The sequence below is a fragment of the Panthera pardus genome, unplaced genomic scaffold (assembly GCF_024362965.1).
Source record: "Panthera pardus isolate Hobbes unplaced genomic scaffold, ASM2436296v1 HiC_scaffold_20, whole genome shotgun sequence".
NCBI classification, from domain to species: Eukaryota; Metazoa; Chordata; class Mammalia; order Carnivora; family Felidae; genus Panthera; species Panthera pardus.
The window spans coordinates 70,462,769-70,472,375 of NW_026526766.1; positions in this window are offsets into that span (position 1 = coordinate 70,462,769).

A 9,607-nucleotide genomic window follows, 5' to 3' on the forward strand; every position below is an offset into this window, starting at 1 on the left:
AACCGACTGAGCCACCCAGGCGCCCCTCTGGTTGGTAAGTTGTTTAAAGTTTTTATCACCTACTCATGTGATCAAGGTTTGCTGTTTTGCTTTTTTTTTTAACTGATGGTTACTAGCTATAATAGGAGAAAACTTATAAAAGCTTGACCAGGAATTGTATGTAGCATACACACCCTGTCAAAACAAAAATATTCCCAAGTGTTTAAAAGCCGTGATTTGCCTGACTTTGAGGTTTCAACGATATCAAAATTATGAACTTCCGTTTACTCAAAGACTGCACAAAGGTAGCTTTGTGGTCCTTCGCTGAATAATATAGAAAGATTTTCTGGAAAATGTTTCTTGAGAGAGCCTGCTCCTTTGAAGTGAAACTAAGGGCCACTAAGCCTGATCTACGTAGATGGCTGTTGCATAGCCGACGATCATTCCAGAAGCATCCTGTTTCTGAGTGTGAGGCAAAGACTGGCAGTGGCTTCCAGGCACAGTGAGCTCAGTAGCGTTGCGTTTGGCCCCAGAGGTCAGGAATGATGGTGGTCATGGGAGAAAGAGGCAAGAGGGATGTGGGACATTCTCAATTCTGGAAATGAGACTAAAAAAAAAACAAAAAAAAAAACGTTAAATGATATGCTATTTAAAAAATCCAAAAAGTGGGTGAAAAGGTGAGTCACAGGCTAAAAAATATTTGCGACATAAAATCAATAAAAGGCTAGCATCCAGAATGAACAAAGTATGTTGAAAAATCAATAAGGATTAACCATCAATAGAAAAATAGAGGAAAAGACTTGAACAGGTGCTTCATGAGAGAAGATCTGAGTAGCCAGTAAGCATGGTGAAAATGCTTCATTAATCACAGAAATGCACAATAATGTCAAAATGATTACACATCCACTAAATTGGATTTAATTTGAATTTAAAGGTCTTGAGAATACTACAGTGGTGAGTACATGAAGTTAAGGACCCGGTAAAATTGGCCTCTGATAAGCTTAAGCAAATTCAAACTTGACTCCATGTGTGATCCAGGGATCAGCAGCACTGGCCCAGAGAGCTCGCCCAGTTGCAAGCAACCGCCCAGTTGCAGACCTCCCAAATCAGAACTGACATCTTAGCAAGATCTGCAGGTGATTTCATGTACGCGTTCATGTTTAAGATGCCTTGCTCTATAAATCGCTGAGTCACAAACTCAAAACCGAGGCCCTAAAGAGGCTTGTCCATGACAGCATTGTCTGTAAACAAAGACTGAGACTAATCCTAGTCCGTTAACAGTGGAATGGACAAAGAAATTACAGTGTAGCCTTATGATGATTATATAGTCAGAACAAATGAATTCCAACTATGTATATTAACATGAATGACATTCACACACGTGAAGGTAAGCGTAAGAAGCAGATTGCAGAACAATGAATGATTCCACTTATCTTTGCACATGTGCTCGGAGCCTGCTTCGGATTCTGTGTCTACCTCTCTCTCCCTGCCCCTCCCCCACTTGTGCTCTGTCTCTCTCTGTCTTTCAAAAATAAACAAATGTTAAAAAAAATTAACATTTATTTACTTTGAGAGAGGGGATGGGAGGGTCAGAGAGAGAGGGAGTGCAGAGTCCAACACAGGGCTTGAACCCACAAACTGTGAGATCATGACCTGATCCTAAATCAAGAGTCAGATGCTCAACCAACTGAACCAGCCAGGTGCCCCACAATTAAATCTTGTACGTAAAGTTATGTTCATGGAAACAAGCTTGAAGTTTTGCTTTAAAAAATTGGAAAGCATGTTTTTGGGGGAAGCTGTATAGAAATTCTGTATTACCCTTCCTAACTGCTTTTGTATAACATGACTTAAAATAAGTACTTCACTAAGGCACATATAGATGTCCCCAGATCCTGTCTACTTTAACCCAGTAAGCTGCTCAAATATTTTCTCTGTGTACGCCGACCTAACATAAAGCGTTGTGAAGCAAGGACCTGGAGATCATGTCATCGCAAAGGGTGTCAGGGTCCCCAGCCTTCCCGTGGAGGTTTCTCTCTCCCAGTTGCTCTGCTCCAAATTCTAGCTGTTAGATCCTTGCCTTTCCCAGGGACACTGCCATGCCAACTAAGACCATGCTGCTTCTAGAATGCCCTGGATGTTCTTCTTTCTTTCCTCTAGGCTTTGATAAAACACCACCGCTATAAGAACTTCTGATTTCCTAGACAGAATAATTATTCTCTTTCACAGCTCTTAATGGCCCATTCAAGTCATATGTTTAGTTGTTTTGACCTGTTTTTCCTCTGCTAGGTTATGAACGACTCTAGAACTGTGTGCTATATTATATATTATAGTATATGCATATAACAGAATATTTGCCTTTTCATGACCTCATTCTATATCCTGTGGCGTTGTAAATCCTGTATTTATCTTTATTATGACATGAATTTGGTAACAAGTGAAAAGTGCTCACCATTATTATTCCTAGATTCATTAATAATCCACTCTGGGAACAACAAAATCTTATATGACATTATACTCTTACCGAAACTTTTATAAAATAGTTTCTAGCCTAATATTAAAGAGGTTAGCTTTACATATAGGTTGGTTAACTCTAACACATAATACATAGCTAACAATATATTCTTCAAGCTGTGAAGCATCTGTATACTGGGTCTGTAACAAAGCAACCAAGCTTAGCTTAAAGTTATGTTTGAAAGTGGGCAAGACAAGTCTATAGAGCTGTATGAATGGGAAGAAGAAATACCATGATGTTAATATCTATCTCCTAAAATTCTTCTGAAGTGTGGGGGAGGAAACAATGATCTCCTGTAACAATTTGGACCTTTGTCCATCTCATTCTAAGATGATCAGAATGAATTTGTCATGCCTCAAACCCCTGTTGACATAATCACCACCAAAAGTACAAGCTCCAACCAGTCTCCCATTTTTCCCTGGCCATATTGCCAACCCCTAAACTTTGGCTGCACATGTGATAATCTGGTATCTGGGCAACACCTAAGTCTGGTTAAATCCTGGAATGGGGATGGAACTCTAGCATTACTTTTTTTTTAGAGCTCTTTTTTTAGTCCTGCTATTTTTAAACTGAAATCTAGTTGGCACACAATGTTACGTTAGTTTCAGGTATACAACATGGTGATGCAACAAGTCCATATGTTATGCTATGCTCACCACAAATGTAGCTGCCATCTGTCACCAGGCAATGCTATTATAACACATTGACAGTATTCCCTATGCTGTACCTTTCATCCCCATGACTTATTTATCCCGTAATGGAAGACTGTACCTTACTTTCAACCCTTTTGTGCATCCCTTCACCACCCTCCTCTCTAGTAACCATCAGTTCTCTGTATTTATGCGTCTATTTCTGCTTTGTTTGCTCATTTTTTTTTCTCCGAGTCCACACATAAGTGAAATCCTGTAGCATTTGTCTGACTTATTTCACTTAGCATAATACCTTCCAGGTTCATCCAAGTTGTCATAAATGTTGAGACCTCATTCTTTTTTTTTATGGCTGAGTAATAATCCATTGTATACACCACATCTTGATTCATCTATTGATAGACACTGGGTTGCTTCCATATCTTGGCTATTGTAAATAATGTTACAATAGACATAGGGTGCATGTATCTTTTCAAATTAATGTCTTTTGTTTTTGTTTTTGGTAAATACCCCATAGTGCAATTACTGGATCATAAGGTCTTTCTTTCTTTCTTTCTTTCTTTCTTTCTTTCTTTCTTTCTTTCTTTCTTTCTCTCTTTCTCCCTTTCTTTCTCTCTTTCTTTCTTTCTTTGAGTGGGGCATTTCTAATTTTTTGAGGAACTACCCTACTGTTTTCCACAGTGGCTGCACCAATTTGCATTCCACCAAACGTGCATGAGGGACCCTTTTCTCTACATCCTCACCAACGTTTGTCTTTCTTGTCTTCTTGATACTAGCCATTCTGAGAGGTGTAAGATGATACTATGGTTTTGATTTGAATTTCCCAGATGATTAATGATACTGTACACCTTGGCCATCTGTATGTCTTTGGGGGAAAATGCCTATTCACATGATCTGCTTATTTAATCAGATTATTTGGGTTTTGTTTTTTTTTTTTTTTTGGTGTTAGGTAAATTCTTTATATATTTTGGATATCATTCCCATTTTGAATATATCATTTACAAATATCTACTCCCATTCAGTATGTTGCCTTTTCATTTTGTTGATGATTTCCTTTGATGTGTAAAAGCTTTTTAGTTTGATGTAGTTCTAATAGTTTATTTTCATTTTTGTTTCCCTTGCCTGAGGAGACCCATCTAGAAAAACGTTGGGGAGCCTGGGTGGCTCAGTCAGTTGAGTGTCCAACTTTGGCTCAGGTCATGATCTCACGATCTGTGAGTTTGAGCCCTGTGTGAGGCTCTGTGCTGACAGCTCAGAGCCTGGAGGCTGTTTCAGATTCTGTGTCTCCCTCTTTCTCTGCCCCTCCCCCACTTGTGCTCTGTCTCTCTGTGTCTCTCAAAAATAAATAAATGTAAAAAAATTTTTTTAAATATTTATTTTTGAGAGGGCACAAGTGGGGGAGGGGCAACCAGAGGGGACAGAGGATCTGATGTGAGCTACGTGCTGACAGCAGGGAGCCTGATGCGGGGATTGAGCTCACAAACTGCAAGATCATGACCTGAACTGAAATCGAACGCTCAACTGACTGAGCCACTCAGGTGCCCTTGATCATAGGATTTTTATCCTTCATTTTGTTGATGTTGGGTATCACATTAATTTGTGGGTATTGAGCCATCCTTGAATCTCTGGAATAAATCCCACTTAATAATAGTGAACAATTCTTTTAATGTATTGTTGAATGTAGCTTGCTAACATTTTGTTGAAGATTTTTTGCATCCATGTTCATCAGGGATATTGGCTTATAGTTTCCTTTTTTTTTGTAGGGTCTTTGGTTTTGTAATCAGGGTAATGCTGGCATCGTAGAATGTATCTGAGCGTTTTCTTTCATCTTCTGGTGTTTTTTCTTTTTTTTTTTTTTTTTGAATAGTCTGGGAAGAATAAATATTAACCCTTCTGTAAATGTTCAGTAGAATTCACCAGTGAATCCATTTGGCCCTAGACTTTAATCAGTTGAGAGTCTGGTAATTGGTAAAATTACCAATTGATTACCAATTCAATTTTGTTACTAGCAATTGGTCTGTTCAGATTTTCTATTTCTTCCTGATTCAGTTTGGAAAGATTATGTTTTGAAGAATTTATCCCTTTTTTCTGGGTTGTCTAATTTGTTGGCATAGACTTGTTCATGCTCTGTTACCAACCTTTTGTGTTTCTATGGTGTCAGTTGTTGCTCCTCTTTCATTTCTGATATTATTTTGGGTTCTTTCTCTCTTGATGAGTCTGGCTAAAGGCTTATCAATTTTCTTTACCTTTTCAAAGACCAAGCTCTTAGTTTTGTTTACCTTTTTAGTTTCTCTCTTCCTTTTTGGAGGGGCGTCTCTATGCCATCTATTTTTGCTCGATCTCTATATCCTTCTACTAACTTTGGGCTTCATTCTCGTTCTTCCACCTGTCAGGTTAGATGGCTTGAAGACTTTTCTTATTTCTGAGATAGGCCTGTATCAGCGTAAATTTCACTCTTAGAACTTTCGCCATGCCTTCAAAGATTTTTGGACTGTTTTTTCACTTTCATCTGCCTCAAGATATGTTGTTGTTGTTGTCGTTGTTGTTGTTGTTGTTGTTGTTAATCTCCTCTTTGATTTCTCCATTGCCCCACTGATTGTTTAGTAGCATTTTGTTTAGCCTCCACACGTTGGTGTTTTTTCCATTTCTTTTTCTTGTAACTGATTTCTAGTTTCACACCATTGTTGTGGTCAGAAAAGATGCTTGATGATATTTCAATCTTGGTAAACTTATTGAGACTTGTTTTGTAGTCTAATGTGAGCTATCCTAAGGAGCGTTCCATGTGCCCTTGAAAAATATGATTCTATTGCTGTGGGGCAAAATGTCTTGTATATATCTGTTAAGTCCATCTGGTCTAATATGTCATTCAAACATGGTTTCCCTATTTTTTTTTCCCTTGCCTGGATGACCTATCTATTGATATAAGGGGGATGTTAAAGTCTGCAACTATTGTATTACTGTCAGTTTCTCCCTTTGTCTGCTAATATTTGCTTTATGTATTTAGGTGTTCCAATGTTGAGTGCATAGATACTTACAAATGTTACCTTCTTGTTTGATTGATCCTTTTATCATTATGTAATGCCCTTCTTTGTTTCTTGTTACAGTTTCTGTTTTAAAGTCTATTTTGTCTGATATAAGTATTGCTACCCCAGATTTTTTTTCCTTTTATTTGCATGGAACATCTTTTTCCTTTCCTTCCTTTCAGTCTGTATGTGTCTTTAGTTCTGAAATGAGTCTTTTGTAAGCAGCTTATACAGGTGTCTTTTTTTTTAATCCATCCTATCACTCTTTTAATTAAAGCATTTAGACCATTTACAATTAAAGTAACCATTGACAGGTATATACTTCATTTTGTTCATTGTTTTATGGTTGTTTCTATAGTTCTTCTCTGTTCCTTCTTGCTCTCTTTCCTTGTGATTGATGACTCTCTTTAGTGTTAGGTGTGGCTTTCTTTTTCTTTATTTTTTGTGAATCCTATGTCTTTGGTTTGCAGTTATCATGAGGTTCGCATATAACATCCTATGTAATTGGCAGTCTATGTTAAGATGATGGTCACTGAAATTCAAATACATTCTAAAAGAACTTCATTTTTACTCCCCTCTCTCCCATGTTTTATGCATATGTTGCCATAGTTTACATCTTTTTGTGAGTGCCCTGAACTTTTTAAAGAAGAATTGATTTTATTTTTAAAAATTCCAGTATAGTTAACATACAATGTTAGATTAATTTCAGATGTACAATATAGTGATTCAAAACTTCTGTGTTCCGTGCCCATCATGATAGATGTACTCTTAATCCCCTTCACCCATTATCCACCCCCCGCCCAAAACCTCCCCTCTGGTGACCATCTGTTTGTTCTCCAGTTGAGTCTTTTTTTTATTTGAACAAAGAAATTATTTGTTTATTAAATTCCACATGAGTGAAATCATATGGTATTTGCCTTTCTCTGACTTATTACACTTAGCATTATACTCTCTAGATCCATCCATGTTATTGCAAATGGTAAGATTTCATTCTTTTTTATGTATAAGTAATATTTCATTGTGTGTATGTGTATGTATATACACATAAATATACCACATATATATGCCATATATATATATATATATATATATATATATATACACACACACATGCCATATATGTGTGTGTGTGTGTGTATGTGTGTGTGTGCATGTGTTTATACACACCTTTATCCATTTATCAGTAGACACTTGGGTTGAGTTTATATTTTGGCTATTGTAAATAATACTGCTATAAACATAGGGGTGCACATATCTTTTTCAAACTAGTGTTTTTGTGTTCTTTGGGTAAATACCCAATAGTGTGATTGCTGGATCATGGAATAGTTCTATTTTAAAATTTTTGAGGAACCTCCATACTGTTTTCCAGAGTGGATGCACCAGTTTTCATTCCTATCAACTGTGCACAAGGGTTCCTTTTTCTTCGCATCCTCACCAACGTTTGTTGTTTCTTGTGTTTTTGATTTTTAGCCATTGTGACAGGTGTGAGACAGTATCCCATTGTGGTTTTGATTTACATTTCCCCAATGATGAGTGATGCTGAACATCCTTTCACGTGTTGGCCCATCTGTATGTCCTCTTTGGAGAAATGTCTGTTCATGTCTGCTGTCCACTTTTAAATTGGATTATTCTGGTATTCAGTTGTATCAGTTCTTTGTATATTTTGGGTACTAGCTCTTTATTGGATATATCATCTGCAAATATCGTCTCCCATTCACTAAGTTATCTTCCTGTTGTTTCCTTTGCTGTGCAGATACTTTCTATTTTGATATAATCCCAGTCACTTATTTTTGCGTTTTGTTTCCGTTGCCTCAGGAGGCCTACCTGGAAAAATGTTAGAGCTGATATCAGAGAAATTACTGCCTGTGCTCTCTTCTAGGAGTTTTATGCTTTCAGGTCTCACATTTAGGTCTTTAATCCATTCTGAGTTTGTTTTTGTGTATGATATAAGAAAGTCGTCCGATCTCATTCTTTTGCATGTAGCCGTCCAGTTTTCCCAACACAATTCGTTGAAGAAATGGCCTTTTCCCCATTGCATATTCTTGCTTCCTTTGTCAAAGATTAACTGACTGTATAATCATAGGCTTGTTACTGGACTCTATTCTGTTACATTGATATATGTGTCTATTTTGTTCCACTATCATATTGTTTGGGTTACTATACCATTGTACTATATCTTAAAATCTAGGATTGTGATACTTCCAGTTTGTTCTTTTCAAAGATTGTTTTGGCTATTTGGGGTCTTTTTGTGGTTGCATACAAATTTTAGGATTATGCCAGTTCTGTGAAAAATGCCATTGGTATTTTGGTAGGGATTACATTAAATCTATAGATTGCTTTGGGTAGGGTGGACATTTTAACAATATTCTTCCAATTCATGAGCATGGAATGTCTTTCCATTTGTTTTTATCGTCTTCAGTTTCTTCAGTGTTTTGTAATGTTCAGAGTAAGATCTATCACCTCCTTGGTTAAGTTAATTCCTAGGGTTTTTTATTCTTTTTAGTGCAATTATAAATGGGATTGTTTTCTTTCTTTCTCCTACTTCATTATTAGTGTATATAAATGCAATGGATTTCTGTATGTTGTTTTTTTGTTTTTTGTATCCTGTGACCTTACTGAATTCATTTATCAGTTTTAATAGGTTTTGGTAGAGTCTTCAGGGTTTTTTATATGTCGTATCATGTCATCTGCAAATAGTAAAGGTTTTACTTCTTCCTTACCAATTTGGATGTCTTTTATTTCTTGTCTGATTGCTGTGGCTAGGACTTCTGGTACTATGGTGAATAGAAGTGGTGAAAATTGACATCTTTGTCTTGTTCCTGACCTTAGGGGAAAGCTCTCAGTTTTTCACCCTTGAGTATGATGTTAGCTGTGGGTTTTCATATAGGGATGTTATTATGTTGAAGAATGTTCCCTCTAAACCTACTTTGTTGAGAGCTTTTATCATGAATGGATATTGTGCTTTGTCAATGCTTTTTCTGCATCTATTAATCATAATTTTTATCCTTTCTCTTGTTGATGTGATGTATCACATGGATTAATTTGCTAATATTGAACCACCCTTGCATCCCAGGAATAAATTCCACCTGATCATGTTGAGTGATGTTTTTCAAATGTATTACTGGATTGTGTTTGCTAATATTTTGTTGAGGATTTTTGCTTCTATGTTAATCAGAGATTGGCTACAGTTCTTTTTTGTAGTGTCTATGTCTATATATTTTGGTGTCAGGGTAATACTGGCCACATAGAATAAATTTGGAAATTTTCCTTCTTTTTCTATTTATTTATTTATTTATTTATTTATTTATTTATTTATTTAGGAACAGTTTGAGAATAGGTATTAATACTTCTTTAAATGTAGAATTCACCTGTGAAGCTGTCTGGTCCTGGACTTTTGTTTGTTGGAAGTTTTTTGATGACTGACTCAATTTCATTGATGGTAATTG